Genomic DNA, 19704 nt, shown 5'->3' with positions numbered 1-19704 from the left:
GACATTTAACTACAATTAATTTAACTATAGGACTAAGATTAATCAACTGGCCAAAATAGGATTATAGAACACAAAGCAGATATCACATTATTCTTATTATTTTGTGAATATATATATAATAAAATGTAAGAGAAAATGAGAGGAAAGATGGAAGGAAGTATGTGCCAATCTCCCATTTTACTTAACCCAAGAATTCAATCATATTTTCAAAACCCAAAACATATTATTAAAATAAAAAATATATACTCTGTGCATATATGTGCATACGCATGTGTATGTTTATATATTTTTAACAGTTCCCTAGCTCTGTCTGGGGAGAGGGTCTAGCAGCAATGTCATTAGTGTTCAGCCCCTGGTTTCTAAATGCCATCCTCTATTAAAATAAATCAAGGCGAAAAGACTGATTTAAGTCTTCAGGGACAGGAAAAGTCTAACTAAGCCTGAAACATCTTGTTGTGCAAGAAATAAGGAAGTACATAATAAAATCATAGGTCTGAACCAACTGAATAAAATAAAAATTCATGAGTTTATGTTAATTTAAATAAATTGTTGTGGTGGAAACGCTATTTCTCACAATAGAATGTGAAATAATTAATATAGATAGAATGGAAGAGTTAGCACATCATCCATGAATGCTGAAACTACTGGGTAAGAGTATGATAAGACAGTGAATCAAAGTTAACTTTATCAATATCAGGGCGATCTGACATCATGTGCCTCTTGAAATAATGCATTGATAAGATCACAGCATCACTTCTCTCAAGTTTCTGCTAAAAATGCATAACCTGAATCTAATCATGAGGAAATATTAGACAAATCCAAACTGAGAGACCGTCCATTAAATAATTTTCTTATAACCTTTAAAAGTTTCAAGATCAAAAGACAAGGAAAGGTTGAGGAACTGTTCCAAGTTCAAGGAGGCTATAAAAAAAAAAAATTGACCCTAAATGTAATGTGACTATCGGTTAGATCCTGAAATGATGAAATAATGGATCTGAAGAACATTGTGAGACAATTTTCAAATTTGAATATTGTCTATGAATTAGATAATATTGTATCAATGTTAAATTTCATTGAGAATTGTACTGAAGCTATGTAGAAAATATTCTTGCTTTTAGGAAGCACACACTATCTACTAACAAAAGTAAACATTGTCTCCAACTTACTTTTATTATTCAGAAAAAACAATATACATAGAAATAAATGGATAGGTAGAAATTCGTAAATCAGGGTAAAGGCTACATGGGTTTAATTGATAGTGCTCTTAAAATCTTTAAGTTAGAAATTATGCCAAAATAAAAACTTACAAAGACCTAATGATAATTCATACTTTTTATTATAGCTCCTCTACCTTTGCACAGTTATTTCTATTATCACATCCATCTGAATGAAAACAAATATCTACCTCCAAAGTTTTTCACTGAACAAAAGATATCCTAATTTATGTATGTTTCAACCGTATGTTTATAAACTACACACACTACTAATGCATCTAACATTTTTATTGAAGTGCCACAGGTCTCAATCTTTGTTCATCTTTTCTCACTCTTCTGGCTATCTCTTCTGTTTTATATCTTTAAATATCACATACTTGTCAATAACAAATTGAGTTTGAAGGACAGAAACATTTTAACATTCCACAACAAATTGCAGTGACACCTCTTCCTATTACTGAAATAGATGTTCCCTCATGGGAAGATATTACTAACGTAATAATGATAGATTCATTGAATGATGTGAAAAAGAAAAAATAAAAGTTGAAGTTTATTTTAAGACCAAGGACTATAAAATGTAGTTTCAAGGATGAAAACATAAAGAACACACTGACTAAAATGTCCGAGAAACAAAATTATTTTCTGAATAGGCCCAAATTCCCAGTAATTATCTTACTGGTTCAGTAACTGCTGACTAAAGGCTGGTTTATAGTAGTGTTTCATTTTCTAGAAGGGCTGTGGGAAACATGTATTGGCATCTTTTATCTCAGACTGTAAGTTCTAAAAGATACAGAGACTGATAGACCCAACAAAGCGTTGATTAAAATGATGGAGATGCTACAGATACCAATTTATGATGAAGAAGGAGATCTATTCGAGTCTGACTTTTTATGGCTTAGTGATCATATAGTGATGATGAAAAATACAGTGTTCAGGTTTGAAACAGACATCCTCACACAAAGCAATGATTAAGAGACATTCAAAGAAGCAATTACTTGATAAAAATAGGAATGGATTCTATCAATGCCAATTCTCAATGGTTGTTTCCTGACAGTTTTACCCACATTGATGAGATTAGAGTTCTTGATGTGATTCATCTATTTATTCAAATTAATAAATATTTATTAAGTACTCACTTTGCTAAGCATTTTGACTGCCAGTAAAAATATCATTGTAATTATTTTTCTTTGCCACCCGATAGGTTGTAGAGATAAGTCCAGGAGGTTAAGGATGGAAAAGAGATTTTATGATTAGTAAAGAGACACATTTATTACTATGTTTGCTTGCTTGTCTCTAAAGATCAACAAATTTAACTGTGCCAAAACTGGAGTAAAGGAAATAATTTTTTTCAAGAACAGATTTGTGGATGTACATTTGTGTGTATATGTGCAAATATATGTTTGTGGATAAATTAAGAGATAGATAAATATCTGGGTGGATGTACAGCAAACTGTTGAGAGTAATTGATTTTTGAGATTAATATTGGTGAGGGTCAAAAGGGTAGGAATGTTAAATTTACATATATATTTCTTTATTGTTTATATTTTTATAAGGAAATACATTACTTCTGTATTGAAAAGAAATCAAAATAATATGAGGGAAAAGTCTGGCTTCCTTATATTTGGTTGCGTTGAAGCTTGAGGTCCAATAGCACAGGATTGATGGGCAATTTGTTTTCATTATTTTCTGAACCATGCTTGTGTGTCTAGGAACTTGTCAAAGATTGCAGGCAAGGGAGGCACCTCCTCTAATCATTTCCAACATTCTATCTTATAAATGTGGACTCATTCTTTCCTTGTAAAAAATTATAGCATATGGAAGCAACTTTACACTTCTGAAATAAATCTTTTTTTCTGTATAAGTTTAAGAAGCTTGATCCTCAGTGTGTTTTGGAAGCCCAAAGATGATTAATATTTAAAAATTATTAAGCACAATGCAGTTTGACATTTTACATATGATGCATTTTCCCCTATGAAAATCCTAATAGCCCTCGTATTATATGCTAAAAAATGAAATGTCTCCCTACTGCCTATGTTTGTATTCTTGAGAGTCTTTAAAAAATCATTATTATTGTCACTATTACAGTTGTTTTGTCAATAACTGATTGTTTAAATTTCTTTATGATGCAACAAATATCTTCCTAATCTTTATAAAGAAACCTTAAGCAAATTTAAAACATATGGGAGAATATTCAAATTTCACATCTGAAAACATCTCTGAGGTAATTTTACTAAATCTTCTCGTTTTATATGGGAGAAAACTAAGGCCCCAGTGAAGTGTTTTGTCCAAGATTGGAAACCTAATTAATTTTGACTGTTATCTCCTGCCCGTACCTGGGAATGTCTGCTCCCAGGCTATGCCCATCCTTCCTTTTGTCTAGCATAGTAAGGAAACTTGCCATGTATAAAAGGATGTCTTCATCTCAGGAAAGAATTCAGGAGTGGGGCAGGACAGTGGACTGAGATTTGATTCAGTTTGCTGTTTATTAATGTTGACTCACTAATGGTTAATACATTGACAAGTAAAGCCTGTACTTATTTTTGAATAATCAAAATAGCTAGGGGTACTCATCTATACCATGTGTCAAAATGTTTATGTGAATACATTACTTTATATGAGAGATTAAACATTGTATACCTGTTATCTGTGACTTTCTTATAATGAAGTGTCTTTTTCATTGTTCTGTATTTTTTTTTTAACAAAATAAACTATGGAACTAAAATAATTAATATATCTCAAATGGTTCAATTGATCTGGCCTTTGTATATGTATTGAACATGTTGTCTAAGTTGCATAAGAACTTGTCTTACCTCACCTTTGGAGGCAGTTACTCTGAAACCTATGATCTCATTCTTGATACAATCACATCTGAAGGTAGAGTTTAATGTTGACCTCTAGGTTGGATGGCATCTTCTAAGTTTGCTTTCCTATAAGAGTCTTGGTTTTTATCTATCATCTCATTGTAATTAATAATAGAGACAAGGTTTGGACAGTAAAGTGTATGGTTATTGTCCCATAATGGATATAAAATATGTTAGAGAAGGGATTTTCTTATTCCGACTTTAAGGCAAATCTCAATATTATTTTTCATTAGAGCTATGTCTGGCCCTTTATGTTTTTAATGTCTTAAGAGTTTTACTTCTTGCCTTTCTAGATTCATTGAAACTGATTTATCTTTCAAACTTCATTTTACTCAAAACTCAATTTTCAACTTGATTGAACTAGGGCATCTGCACAAGTCCACTTTTATTTTGGTTTCAACTGGCTTTATCAATATAGAGTGTGAATAAATCTCCCAAATTAAAATATAATTAGATTATCAAGAGGAATTTAATGAAGGATGTGTGCTTTGCAGGGTAGCTAAACACATAGTTCCATAGAAACAGTGCAAATACAATTGTCTGTGTGTTGGACCTCAAACTGAACATGCTCACGCCTAGAAAACCTAAGAAGTTCTGCCTCAGAAATCTCTTAAGATACTGCCAAATTATATTTAAAACAATATCCTCAAGTCTAGTCACCCAAGTTTTAAAAAGGTGTTCAAAATTTATGATCTCAAAGAGAAATTTAGTGTAAAGAACATGCACTTTGCAGTCAGATGGACTTGTGTTCAAATTCTGCTCTTTCTCTTGCAAGTCGTTTTCCTCAGCTTTCCTATCTGTAAACGAGAGACCTTATGGAAAAAGTCTTTAATATAATTAGGACTTACTGTATTTTCATGCAATTCTAATACTGGGTATATTCTTCTGTAATGATTTCATAGAGATTTTGGAAATAACTTTGCCTTTCCCATGTCTTCCTACCTGTAGATAAATTTAAGTATCTTTGAAGCCAGCTCTACCTCTCTGTCCCTACCGCCTAATTTCAGATTACCACAATGTTTACTTGGGTAAAGAAACAACCTCTCAAATAGTCCTTTAGACTACCTGTCCCTAAATTCTTTCTCCACTTAGCATTCTAGAAACAAAATATCCCTTCAAGATAAAAACCAAATTCTTGAGCCTGAATTTTGCCTATATTTCTTTCTGCATATTTTATCTACTAGTCTCTTTTATTCTACATCCCAGTTATAAAGGAACTACTTGAAGTGATCCAAGTGTGCCCTATTTCCTGCCTGGGATGTTCATCCTCTCCCCCTCCTTCTGCTTTCAAAATGTGCCCTGGCATCATCTTGTCAAAAGAAGCCTTCTTCAGTCACTTCCCACAGTGATTCCATGCAACTTTGATGTGCTCTCCTATAAACCTGTGCTAATTTTCTCAATAGTCTGTAAACTCTCCCACCTCCAAAGGATAAGCGTCCTGACATAGGATTTTGTCTTTTTCTTTAGAGCCAAGCATTGCACATTTTGTAGACTTTTACACGTGGGCTTTAATTGAAGGAAAGAAAGAAGGAAAGGAAGAAAGGAGGGAAAGAAAAAAGAAATTTTGACCTTATTTTCCTGGAGAAAATAGAGCCCAGTGGGAGTTTCTTCCTTATTTCCCGCGATGCCTAGGTCTGAATGATGAAGTATTATCATTCCCTGAGATAACAAGGAATGATAAGTATGCAAACATAATTACCTACCACAAAGCTTTGTCCATAGAAGACAATCAATAAATATTTGTAGCTTTGATTCATTGACTAAATAAATGCCACTTATGTACTTAGATTAATATGCACTTAGTGCCATAAAAAAAGGGCTCTTTTTTCAAAAATGATTTTAAGTGATTTTACTCACCACTGAATGGCAAGAGAGTTCAGGCAAGAAATTTCCTCTACCTGGGTGTCCTGGGGAATACAGCTGCTTTGGAGCTTGGGAAAGTCATTTTCTTCCAAATAAAGAATCATTCTCCTTTTGTCTGCTATCACACATCCACTTTTCTGATGTGGCTAAACTCAGAGTATGTTGAGTCAGTCACATTATCCTACAATGTGCCTGAGCCCCAGGACTCTGAGAGGCTGACTCACTAGAACAGGTAATTAGGAAGCAGTAGGACATGAGACAGGAGTGGAAATCTAATTTACAACTCACTGGAGAGCTCTGAATTCAGTGTGGAGAAGAACTGAGTTAGGAGATTAAATTATCTGTGAGCTCACCTCTATAAAATTATTTTGTCTGCCCCCTTTTTCATTTAGAAAACATATGTTGTGAATGCAAGGATTTAGCTTCTTTTCCTGAAGAATTGGCAGCTGAGAGCAATTTCTTGAAACCACCTGGAAAGGATAGAATTAGCTTTAGGATATCTGCTTTTTCAATAAGGACAACTACTATAGAGTTCAGGAAACGAAGGATATATCTGGAAGTTCTTAGGATCTTCTAGCGAATGTAATCACATATTTAGTTAGGTACATATATCTATAGAAGATATGCCGGTAAGTCAAGGGTATATTCTAGCCTTAGTGTTTACAAAATTCAAGGGCTTAGAGGCACCTGAGGATACAAATGCCTAGAGCCCAGTGGGAGTTTCTTCCTTATTTCCCGCGATGCCTAGGTCTGAGTCACAGGGAGATTTTCAGAGTTGAATCAATTCAAAAGTAAATTCATCTTTGCCTTCACATTTATGGACTCATGCTAGTTGTTTGTTGACTAAAGAATAGTAACTCAGGCAGGAAATATAGTTAATTCACTCAAGAAATATGTCAGATGCCTATTGTATAATAGACATTATTCTGGAATAATGTGGTTTAAAAAACCTAAATCTTATGTTTCTGATCTTATTTATAACTTCTAATACATTTCTGATGTTAGAAAACTTATAGTAGAGGAGATATAGTAAACAAATTTAAACTAACTAACCAACTAATTAAATAAGTAAAAAATAACCAGAAAGTATTCTGGATATTGGTAAGTGCTATGAATAAAAATCAAAATAGAGAAATGCGGTAGAGAATGTGTGTATGTAACAGGGAGGATGGTTAACTAGTGGTCAGGAAATCTTTTTTTTTTTTTCTCGGGAGGTAGCATTTGAGATGAGTCTTGTGCAAAGAAGGAGGTAGCCCTGTGAAGATGAGGGAGAAAAATTCTAGACAGATGGAACATCAGGGTAGGAAAGCAGAAAGGAAGATAAATGGCCAAAATTATGCAGGGCCCAAGAGGCCATGATTAGGCAATTGGATTTCTACTGTGGATAATGGGAAATTATTGTATGGCTGAAACAGGGGAATGATGGGAACTCATCAGAGGGTTCAGAGTGGGGACTAATCATTCAGGCTGTTATGAGGAGAATGGATAGTGAGAGTAGATGAGCAACAAAGCATGAGCTTGAATAGTTTTAAGAAAGTTGCTGCTTGATATTTTTATTTTCATGAGTTTTGTGGGAAACTTCCATTTATGAAATCTCCTCTCAAACAGAATATTACAATCCAATAGCTCTTCATGCAGGCACTTTCCTTCACTGCTATCACAAAAGAGCTCTCTGAGATTCCTTAGTAAAAAAGCCTTCTAGTGTTACCATAAACCTGAAAACTGAGAGGAGATCAAGAGTTAGAGAATTCCAACTGCCTTGCCTGTGTGTTAATATAGTCTGCCCTGGAGTTCACCTCTTCTGTAAATACTTCTCCCATCAGTGAAATTCAACTCCACAGGTCCAGCCTTCATAGCACGGTAACTATTCCCCTCTAAACTACCCTAGGATTCTGAAATCCCAAGCATGAAGGGTAACCTGGAGTATGTCCCAGGAACCTAAATATAGAGGGATAATTTTTTTAAATGGTTGTATATCATTGTGCTATTTTAGATTGTGTTGAATTCACATATTGACAGCATATGCTCCCCTTCCAAAATGGGTAGAGACGAACCATGGCATGATTTACAAAGTAAGTTTGAGGGCCAATTTCCTGTTGCTTGCACTGGTCACCAAAATTGCTAGTTCCCTCTTTGCTTAGCCTATTCTGAGAGACTTTGGTTCTTGAATTCAATACCTATAATCTATTGTCTGTAGCTCAGCCCACTTCTGTTCTAAACAACCTGCTAGTACATGACTTCTCCTTACACCTTCCTTCCTGAGTCCACTCAACGACACTGAATCACCCTGACTCATTCCATCTAAATCTCTGTGTGTGTCTCCTCACAGCCTACTTCTCTTTCAAGGTTTTACTCATTTCCTTCCTGCTCCTCCTAATGGGCAAAATGCAAAATGTTCAAATCAAAAGTAAAGTTTAAGAAAGAAAAGAAAAATACAGGATACTTTTAGTAAAGCAAGTAATATGTTTCAGTGTGTCAAACTTTTTATATTTGACATATTAATGTTATATATAGTTGTAGATATTAATGTATTTGGGATTTACCTTTGCGTAGAACTCAAGTAGACAAAATCGAGACTAAAAGAATAGGATCATGCCATTATGTCAAAAAGCACAAAGTACGGTTCTGCAAGATTTTATTCTCAACATTTATATGTTTTGAATCTCAGTTACTTACTTGTCAGAGTTGGAAAATTGATATAGTACCCATTAAGTACTCAACATTTTGGAAAATCTGTTTTAAAAACTTTAATTATCATTTTTAAAAATATGCTTTTCTAATTATTTGGTCACATTACTTTCTGCCAGAAACCAGGGCAAGAGTAGATATAACATGATCTTAAAAGTAGATGAACTATCAAAACCAAACAGTGAATTTTTGAGCTAAAGCGTAACAGTTTAAAAATGGATCTCGAATGATCTGAGCATTTGCTAATTGTGTCTTTGAACTGTAGCTTGTAAAGTAGATTTGGCTTTAATTTTTTCAGGAGCCACATCAAACAGAAAGATTAATCGTGACCAGAGCAATTTCAGTCTGGGCCATTTCATATTTTGGCTTATCTCACCCTAGGATGGATGTTGTTGAAAGTACGTAACTGAATGGATGGGAGATAAACTTTGAGCATGTGCTTCAAGTGTGAGAGTGGATAAAAAGGCAGTTATAGAAAACTTCCCATCTAAACACTTTGATTTTATTTGAAAATTATTCATTCTCTTAAAAAGCTATTACTTCTGATTTATTATAATGAGGTAAGTTTATAAATGTTCTATTATTTATTAAATAATGAATGAATACATTTCAGAAAGGAAAAGTTTAAAAATATATATTTAAGGACATCGCTCCTTCGGTTAGAGGAAAAGAATGTTTTCATATATAAGTAGGATATTTTATGTGAAAGATATCAAATAAAAATCATTATTTTGCTCCTTACTGTTATATAATTTGATAAAGAGAAGCAACATAATGATTTTATTTAAGGCAATAAACGAATAAGGCAAACAAAACCTCATAGACACAGTCAACAGTATAATGGTTACCAGAGGGAGACGGGGAGATAGATAAGGGTAAAGGGGGTCAAACATATGGTGATGGAACGAGACTTGACTTGGAATGATGAACACACAATGGAATATACAGATAATGTAGTGTAGACTTGTATACTTGAAACCTATGTAATTTTATTAACCAGTGTCACCCCCAATTTAATTTTAAAAGTTTGCTTCAAAATACATACAAAATATAACTTAAAAAAAAAAAGGAATAAACTTGTCTGTGTGGTAAAAAAAAAATTGACAAATTAGAAGTCGGAATCTGTGGATAGAGTAATGTGTTTCTAGTTCAAGAGCTGTATAACAATATCACTAATACTGGGTAGAAATATTAAACACTTACTCTAACACCCGTCACAGCATCATCTCTGATAGAAGTAGTCCTCTGCAAGGACTAAAGGATATTAACCTCCCTGGAAAAACAGCAAGCCTGAGACGTAAAAATATTCTGGAACATCAGCAAAGAAAAAGATTATATCCTAAGCATACAAAGAAATTGGGCATTATAAGAAAATTTTCAGTATTAAAAATTTTAAAGTGGGGAGAATTGTTTTCTCTCAGAATTGGTTCTTAACATGGTGATTGTTGCTGCACCCTACCAGCTCACTTCGGTGTTATGCGGAGGGATACAGAGAAAAAGGCAAATCACTTCGCCTTAGGTACACCAGGATAGTAGAAAGAGCATTGACTCTGGAGTTGTGAAACCTAGTATCTATTATTAGTTGTAGCACTAATCAGCTATGTGAGTGGCCTCATACAAATTATATTTTCTCTGGATATCAGTTTTCTTATCTATAAAATGAAAGTATTGGGCTACATTATATTTAAGATTCTGAAGTACCTTCAATGATTCTCATTTCTTCTTCTTTTTTTTTTTTTTTTGGTATTTTTTTTTAGTGCTCAAATACTACATTATTTAAGGTATATTTTCTAGTAGTTTTTTTTCCTTCCCCTCTGTGTCTCTTTCTTCAATATATGGGATAGGAGGATACTGACTAAGTTTGAAGGGAAGGAGGAGGAAGAAAATTAGCTACAGGAAGAGTTTATATCCCCCTCTACAAGAAAACTTAAATTTAGCTACCACTGCTTTGAAAGGAATGGTTTATGTCCAAACAGCATTTTCCAGACAAGCTCTGTACTTTTTGCCAACAGAGTTAACTTTAAACTGAAGGCAGTAGACAGTTAAACAAGAGTCGGCACTGGAAACAGCTGTGAGTAGACAAGACCAGTTACTTATAAGGTACTGTTTTTTTCTCACTGAAATCTCCTTCAGGGTTCATTTGTTTCTGGGCACAAGTATTCATGGTCATTTGTCCTTTTTCTCTGACCTTACCTCTATTCTGAGAGAAAGCACACTGTTTGAACTGTCTTAGCTTTTTAGCTGCGGTGTTTTGTGGCTGTCGATATTTAAAGCTACTAAGATTTTGTTTTGTTCTGTTCATTTTCAGGTCCTTGTTATTTTAAAGCGTAGTTTAGCTTTGTTCTTTTGTTTCATCTTGTCATGGATGGTTTTTATGTTGATTGTGTGGGATAAAAAGGGATATGCTTTAACATTACAGAATGTACAGAATGTTCTTGATTAAGGGGGAGGGATAGGTCAATGCATCTTCAACTTGAAGTATAGAACCGACATAGAGCCAATCAGATAAGAGGACCAGGGCAGGGCAGCTCCAGGCACTTTAATTGATTCGGTGGAGGCTAGCTGATCTCATCATAGCTTAGTGGATCTGACCTGGAAAACATATGTTTTTAAATTGGGGTCTTACTGCCCTAGTTTGCTTCTATATTAAATTGTTAATTTTAGCCCTTCCTTCCCCTAAGTTTTAAAAAATTCTGGTAAACCTGGCTTAAAAAAAAAAAAAAGTTTATCTGAGCTCATCCACTTTCAAGAAACAATGTTTCTAAGAAGAGTGATATTTGCAATAAGATTTCTAATCACTGAGCTAAGGAGGGACTCTTAGAACAGAAGGGGAACAGCCCAAAGTGGCAGTGGAGTGGACAGAAGGGACTCTCTCAACTCCTGTCATCCAAGGTGTCACTCTATCCCCAGAGGCCTGTATAGTAAATATGTAATATTTGCTTCTGGTCAATGGGCAAATTATAGAGACAATTAAGGAGTTCTATATATGCGGACTTTCCAAAAAAGTGACACTTACAAGTTTACCCCTGAAAACTTAAAAAGGTTTAGAAAGAATTTGGCCATTTTGGGATAGTTAACTTTCTGAGACTATATTTTGATATCTTTCAAAAGGGAACTAAATTTAATGTTATCTGAATTACTCATCAGTCTCCTCATTGATACACATCGTAGAACTAGTCTATAATGTAATGATTCTTTGGGGACCTATTCTGCTTTTAAAAATTCTTGTATTATTTTTATAGGACATTTTTTTTTCCCCCTGCGCCTACCTTCCATAGGAAATGTAACTGTTATTTATTGGTGTGGACAGTGCATTCCTCTAACAACTCCTTTCAACCTCAACCAACCCTTTATAATTATTTCTCTTGTGCTGTGCATAAGAAAAGCAAAAAAAAAAAAAAGTTTATCAAAATTATAGGTTGGATAAAAGGCAATAACATCATCCAAGGGCCCAAGAGATTCTCTTATGAGAAAAATGCATGTGCCAAAGTGCATAAACACATTGACATCTATTTTAGGTGATCAGGAGACTTTTGGTTTGTGTCCAAGTTCTTAGTTGTGGTCTGTAGTAGAAGTTGCCATGGAAGTGGCTCCGGGATAAGTAAGGCATTACTGCATCTGATACAGAAAGTGCTGTTTGTTCTTTTCATAAAGTTACTGGAGGTATGTGTCAAGGAATCAGTGACTAACCAAATCCCAAGGGGTAGACTTAATATTAATCAACTACTGAGTATTTTATTTCAGTCCCATTCATGCATATGCTGTTCCCATTGCATACATGGCTGGGAAATAGCATAATAATACTTTGTGGGAAAGGGGTAGAGAAAAGGGAGAAAATAAACATTCTATAGTCTGTTCAGTTCTTCTGTATGGAGATTGAGCTTTAGGGAAAAAAAATAATGCAACACTGATCTTCTCAATGATATTTTTATTTCTATAGTGGTGTCTTTAGTTACTTGCAACTTCTTTAAACTGAAAATACTATAAAGCAATTTTATAAACCATGTATATTAAATTTAGTTGCACAATATATGCTCTCTTAAATTCAATATATTTTGTGTTGTGCATTTCAGAACAAAAAGAATCACTACTTTCTCAATGGTCTTCATAATGAATGAAGTCACTTTTATTAATTTCACTCTACACAAGGAAAAGATAAAACTGGATATGTTAGGCAATATATGAAACTATAAACTGAGTCTAGGGTAATTCTAAATTTCAACTTTAACTAGAATCCATTGCTAATTACTTGATCATACCGCTTTATTTAGAAATATGTCATGAGGTTTTTTGTGCCAGAGGCCTTTTTTGCTTGTTATTTTTTTAAATACACATTTCACATAGTCACTGTAGTAACTGTTTCTGAGTGTTAAAGTGTCTTTTGGTATATATGACAAACTCTCTTTCATATAATGAATTCTGGACTGCCTTTTTCCTACAACAATGAATTAAAGATCCGTATATGTTTGGAAGCATTATCTAGAAGTTAGATTTTGCTTATTTTTACTCCTTACTTCTTTCAGTTAAGTGGCATGAGTTATTTTAAAATAAAATGTTATTCCAACTGAAACAGAGCTCTTTAAAATTAAAAATATACTATTTTAAGTAAATGTCATAAAGCTTTTCTTTATTTAACTGAGTCAGTTTAATCAAAATTTAATGTTCACATTCATCGTAGTTAGAGAATATGACGTATGAAGGGAAGTATATTTTATGAGAATAAACTTAAAATTCCTGAACACTCAATGCCATTATAACTACACATTTTGGAAGACTTCTATTTACAAAATGCTTTATAAAACTGGAAAAGGAAAAAACTACTGAAATAAATTAATGCATGTTAGTGTTTACTGATAATACCTTATAAGGGTCCTTAACCCAACCTCATAAGAATTTTCCAGAAGCCTCAGAACTTACTCCCTTATGAACTAGAATTCAGTGGGAAAGATTTATGGTTTCCAGAAAGCTGTCAAGTTTAATGCTATAGGTCGTCGACAGGTGGGAGAGGCTATTGATGTATCTGAAGATGTTGAACAGGGAAAGATAATTGCTTTGTGCTCATAAAAATTCACATTTAGTTCATTTTTAATTATAACCTCTCAGAAAAGAAAAGATGCTCAAACTGAGTCAGGTATGTCCTTTTACATTGACTACCTTTGTTTATGTACTAAATCAGTATTTTTGGACAATTTAAGAGGTGATGTGGTTAAAGACCAAGGTTCTTTTTATACTTCTTAGTTGTGCAATAAATGTTTATTGAATGAATATAACTTCTAGTTCTTAAATTAGAAGGGTGTTAACGAATAAAATGATACTAAAACCATTATGTTTTACTTCATATTTTATTATTGGAATACCAAACATTTAGTTTACCACTGGGTCATGCTAAAACATGAAAACTTCATTAAACAGTGCCATTTAATAAATTATGAAGTTGCTATTAGCAAATTGTAATTTGGAACTGTAAATTGCTATTTAAAAAAGCATCAGGTGCCTATAGTAATAATAATTTAAAAAGCAGAGTTGGAAAACATGAAAGTGTCAGCCTTTTTCTTATATCTTTTCTTTTTTGTGTGTGTGTTTTGGTTTATTTTGCTGAAGGTGTTAGTGACTTATAATGCATTTGCTACGAAAAGATGCTGCTATTATTTTATTAGTATTATTTACTATATTATTTTATTGATAAAAATAGCACAAAATTAGAAGAACAAATAAATGTGGCTGAGATGAAGACAATTTTATAGGCCAAATATGATTTTGGTGATCTTAAACTTTTAAAAAGCTTTTGAAGATTATATAAATTTTAAAGATCATGTAAGCTCTGGGTAAATACTGACATCTCTTCAAACAACAACAATAATAATCCTAAGGAACAATTTTCTTTTGTCTTAGCTTCTCTCTCCACCCCACATGCTTTTGAATATATTTAACTCTGAGGGTATTATTTTTGGTGCTTCTCTGCAGCTCCGTGCTAGTCTCATAGGGAAGATAACATTTGTATGTCCTGGGTTTCCACTCTTGAAAATGTTAAAAGTAGAACTGAATACAATAGAAATGAAGATAACCTACTGGAAGCCTCTGGTGTAAAATGTAAAATGCCCTACAGTAACTCAAAAGAGAGTTAACAATCATGATGATTTTGAAGACAGTGGCAATAAAAAAGGAAAATAAATTATTGTCACCAATTCCACACTCTAGTGGATTCATTCCTATTAGATTTTTTTCTGTGTGTACTTAATATGATGTCAATATTTTATCATATTTTTATAAAACTGATTTAAGGTTGCAGATTTGGAGTCCGCTTTTTTTATTAAACAATTTAAATGGAACATTTTCTATATTATTCAGAACACATTGAAAAAAATAATTTGCAACTGCATAATATTCTATGGCTATATCGTACATAATAGAATATGTCCCCCATTATTATTTGAGCATGTTCCATCATGAACAAAATAAAGATAAACATCATTTACATATAATTTTTGCTCATTTGATTATTTTAGATATGTAATAACTTAGAAATTAGCAAGTCAAAATCTCTCTTTTCACAGAGTAGAAGAACTAAGTCCAGAAATATTACCCATCCAAGTAATGACTGGATGATAAATTTATTCGGGAGCAAGAGGTGAAAGCACCATTTCCTTCTGTCTGAGTAAGAGGTCAACCATGTACCCTATTCTCTGAAAATCCCCAGGGAATGCAAGGGTTCTCATACTAAATGAAGAACTTAAAATTCCATGCCAGAGTCTTTATTACACAAGGGGTGATAAACATACAATAGCTATGGGAACATTTAAAATAGCTGTCATTTTATTAATGAGTATTTGCTAAAGCATTTCCTGGGGCACTGATGTTTATGGAACTTTTAAACAAAATATTTATGAAGATAAAACTAGGATTCACTCCATAAATTATATCCTATTACTTGCACCTTTGATTTTCCTCAGTGTACAACCAAAGTTTAAGCCTCTGCTACACTATAAACAAATAAACAAACACAACTTTCTCAACCAATCTCTTTCGTTCTGATGCTAAGAAAAATTGTACTTTCGGTCTCTGCTTCCTCGCCTCCTTCTGACTCTATAACCCTTTGTCCTTTGGCCTTATTTTTACCACAGTCTTGAGATTACCCCTCAAAGGTTGCTAATGATGGCTGAATAAACTGTTAAATACAACAGCTTTTATCCCTGTTCTCACCTTTGCTCTTCCTGTCATTTATACTGCTTACTGTCATATTCTTCTTGTCTTTCGATGTTTACTAGCCTATGGTTCTGGCCTTTTTTTTTCCCCCAGTCTTCAGAGAGCTGCTGCCTTTTCACCTCCTTGCTCTGGATATATGGGTTCATCTCATTTTTTTCCCCTTTATACTTTCTTCCTCAGGAGATTCCATCCAGTCTTATGGCTTCAATTTAAAGCCTAGTTTAGAGAACTGGGCAGCAAGTCGTCTTCTAACTCACACTTCATACGAGGTATAATGAAGGTTTCCCTCCTCTGGCTGCACAGCATTCTTATCAATATCTTCAGCCTGGCAGGAAACTGGGCTGGCTCTCAGTCCCAACTTGACCGCACCACCTTACATAGCTGCCCTGCTAGCCAGAGCCCCCTGAACAGTGCTGTCTCAGTTATTCTAGTCTTCAGATTCCATCTCATTCCAGCACTCAAACCAGGCTTTCATCTTTTATATCCTTCTTTATTTCCTATACAACCAGGTGACAGTTATTACAGAATTAAAAACATGTATATTCCTGGCATTTTTTCCCTTCATTCCCATGGCCACCATCTTGCTTAGGATTTAGTAATCTCTTGTTAACCCCTTGTCTCCTCACCGATCTGCTTCTCTCAAATCCTTTGCCATTCCAATCCATCTTCCACACTGCTGGTAGTTTAAAGGATATACTTTTTTCTTTCCCCAACTTTCAATGTCTTTAGTAGATAGTTAAGAGCAGAGTTATGGAGTTGAATTTTAGGATTCGAGGCTCATGTCTGGCATATTTTATATGTATCATTCTATGTGAGTTACTTCATATTTCTAAGCCTCCATTTTCTCACATAAAATCAGGATACCAATAAGGCTAACATGTATTGAACTCTTGTATGTGACAGACACAGTACTCTGTGCACTTCTAATGTATTCACTAAAAAGAGCACTTTTTATTAGATTTATACTAACATTCTAAAAAATGGAATCCAATTAATCTTAAAGAGACCAGTTTATTCTTTGAGTTTGGCGTGTTTTTTGAAGTAGTCTTCACTTAAGTAAAACACAGATTATATCAATGCAAGTACAGTAAAAGAAAGATAAACAAATTTTTTATTTTATTTTGAGACAAAGACATCTGTTCCATTTTTTTCTTTTAAGAAACGGTAACAAAAAAACAAAACTTTTTTTTTTAATAACTATGAATACCTAATGCAAATGAACACTTTTTTTTTATTCGATGTTTCTGTGGGTTTTTTCTATTTATTATTTATGACTCAACGTTATGGTCACCAAGCAAACAAGTGCGATAGCCAGGAATCGATCCAGGGTTTTTTGATAATAGGCTTCTCACATTATTTGCAGACTGCTTCTCTTTCTTTGAATTTACGAATCCGTGCAGCAGCACAAATTTAGTTGGAAGTACTCCAAAGTAATGACTAAGGGTTTTTAGATGTATGCCAGGAATATTATTTCATTATAATTTTATCCTGGAGTAATAGGTTAATTTAGTTTTTCCAGATCAACATATGCCTTTCACTTTGAGTAAGTAAACTGACCATTTGCCCTAGAACCAATATGGATACTTTTCAAAGCTATTGTTAGTGTCTCTTGTTTTTGTCCAGAGACCACCAAGTTATTTCTGTCAGACAACTTAGACAATTTCTTAGCATCAAAGTGTTCTATGGCTTATTTCATTTCCTTAATCAACTCATTAATTAATTGCAAATGGAAGTTGCATAAATCATGATAATAGGGAAATTGGATGAGTCTTCAAGATACTGTAATTAAGGCACCACATATTCCAAATGATCCAAACAGTCTGAACTTGGCTAAGTGACTTATCAATAGTCATAGAACAAGTCTAAAATGTGTTTCCTCTCTAAGAACATCTGCCTTGCAGTTATCCTAGAAACTTGGAATATTAATTGCATTGAATAGTATCAAAATTATGGTAGAAATAAACCTGAGTCTTCTCTTTCCTTCTTTCTCCATCTTTCAGTGTCAGCAGGAATAGTTGGGATCCAGTGCATATATTAGAAATCCATCCTCTTTTTCATACATAGGAGTTACTTATTGGTAGAGAAAGCTTTTCAAACACTGCTTGACTAAACTTCAGCAACTGCAATGGGAATTAGTGACATACATCACAAATAAAATAATGAATATTTACAACTCATCCTCAAAGTACAATTAACTCCCAGTGCTACATAGTGTTCTTTAAAGTAAAGCAAATCTCAGCATCAGAGAAATACTTGTACATTTCAAATTAATATTATCATCATGTTATGGCAGTTTCATAATGTGTAATATCATATTTTTTATGACCATAGAGAGAGAGACAGAGACAGAGACAGAGAGATGATTGGGTAAAATGGCTTGGGATAACTAACTCAAGAAGAGTGAACGTTTCCTTTTCTCCCCTCAGGTTTGTCACTATCTCTGCCACTTTTTCACACCAGGTTTTAGCGTTTCTTTACAGTCTCCTCTTTGTGTTCTTTGCCACATGCTGGTGATTTTTCAGCCTAGAGTACTCTTCCTGAGTTTTGTCCTTCTGGAAATCATAATCTCTTCTAGATTGCCCTGTTCTCTAACTCCCACGTCACTGTTTCTTGGCTTTCTTCTCTATGCATTTTAACTTCTTACTCAGTGGCCCACTTTCCTAGCTCAGCTCTCTTATAAACTCCTGAAGGGCAGAAACTTCATCTGACATGCTCGTATGACAGTGCTTAGCATGGTGTCTGACACACGGATGCTCAATCTGGAGGCCCAATATAGCTCTAGTCTTACTGTTACAAATCCTGTGCGAAGTATTTTCACACAGGGTTGCAGGGGGATGTTAAAGGATTGGTCAGCCTGTCAGACTAGACATTTGGTTAGTCATTGGAAAGTAAAAAGACACTCAAAGAACATGACATTGCTTTTTTTGCTCTCTGATAAAACACTTCAAATTTTTATTCTACGTATATTTTATTACACATTTACTTAGATTTCATAATAAAGCAGATGACCATTCGTGTTGTTTTATTAAACTTTGTTCATCTTCACATTTGTCAGAGTTGCAGCAGTCCCTTTACGTGACAAAGACTTAAACTGTGAATAAACTCCAAATATTTCTTAAATGTCTGTACTGAGTCTATCCCCTTACGTTTGTTCAAATTTCATTCCTTTTATGTCAAATATTGCCTTAGGAAAAGGATAACTCAGAAAAAAGTGTTTTGGATATTTTTGTTTAAAACGACTTTTGAATTTCATAAGGCTAACACTGTAAAGCCTCAGAATCCAAAGTTTAAATTATAACAACAATGATAACAACCAGATAAAACAGATCTCTTTATCTACTGCTAAGAGCAGATAATGATCCTCGTGGTATTGGGGCCAAAGGGAAGAACCAGAGAGAAGAAAGAGACCTTAGATGCTTGTGGGATGGTGGCATTCTGGGTAAGAGCTTCATATACTGCCACCCTCTACACCGCTCCCTGAGCTACACATGGGAGACAAAACTGAAAAATTGAATAAGATTGGGGGACTCTGAGTATAGAAATTTGTTAATTACTCCCTATGTGAAGTGCATGGAGGCTATAAAACTTGAATCATTTTTAGTGCTATTCTTCATGGTACGAGGTCATTAGAAATGGGTATCCAACTGAACTTGTCTAGAACAGCCTCCCAGTTTATCCACACTCCCTAAGTGCAGCCAAGAGGGGAAGAACAAGAGCAATAGGAACCAAACCTGGAGGAGCTCGAGTCAGGGCAAGAAGGACATAGTCCCAGGGTCTCTGGACTGCTGTCCAAGAACAGACAGGGATGAGGAAATTAGCATCTCAGAGATGCCCATGTATACAGAGGATATTGACCATGAACCAGATTCCCACAT

General features: G+C 34.2%; 1 protein-coding gene across 2 annotated transcripts in view; it reads left to right on the top strand.

Annotated features, from left to right (window-relative positions):
* ARHGAP24 (Rho GTPase activating protein 24) overlaps positions 1-19704 on the top strand; it is a 354030-nt gene that overhangs the window by 159916 nt on the left and 174410 nt on the right. The window contains exon 1 of one of the 2 annotated variants that reach the window (XM_016154129.2): positions 10377-10726. The exons of the other annotated variant lie outside the window; for it this stretch is intronic. The gene's annotated coding sequence lies outside the window, so the exon portion shown is untranslated. Of the gene's footprint in view, positions 1-10376; positions 10727-19704 lie in introns of those variants that run through there. 2 annotated transcript variants of the gene reach the window in all.

This window comes from Rousettus aegyptiacus, unplaced genomic scaffold (genome assembly GCF_014176215.1).
Source record: "Rousettus aegyptiacus isolate mRouAeg1 unplaced genomic scaffold, mRouAeg1.p scaffold_m13_p_10, whole genome shotgun sequence".
In the NCBI taxonomy this organism is placed as follows: domain Eukaryota; kingdom Metazoa; phylum Chordata; class Mammalia; order Chiroptera; family Pteropodidae; genus Rousettus; species Rousettus aegyptiacus.
Note: the sequence above shows the minus strand (reverse complement) of the source record. Positions and strands in the feature narration are given on the sequence as shown.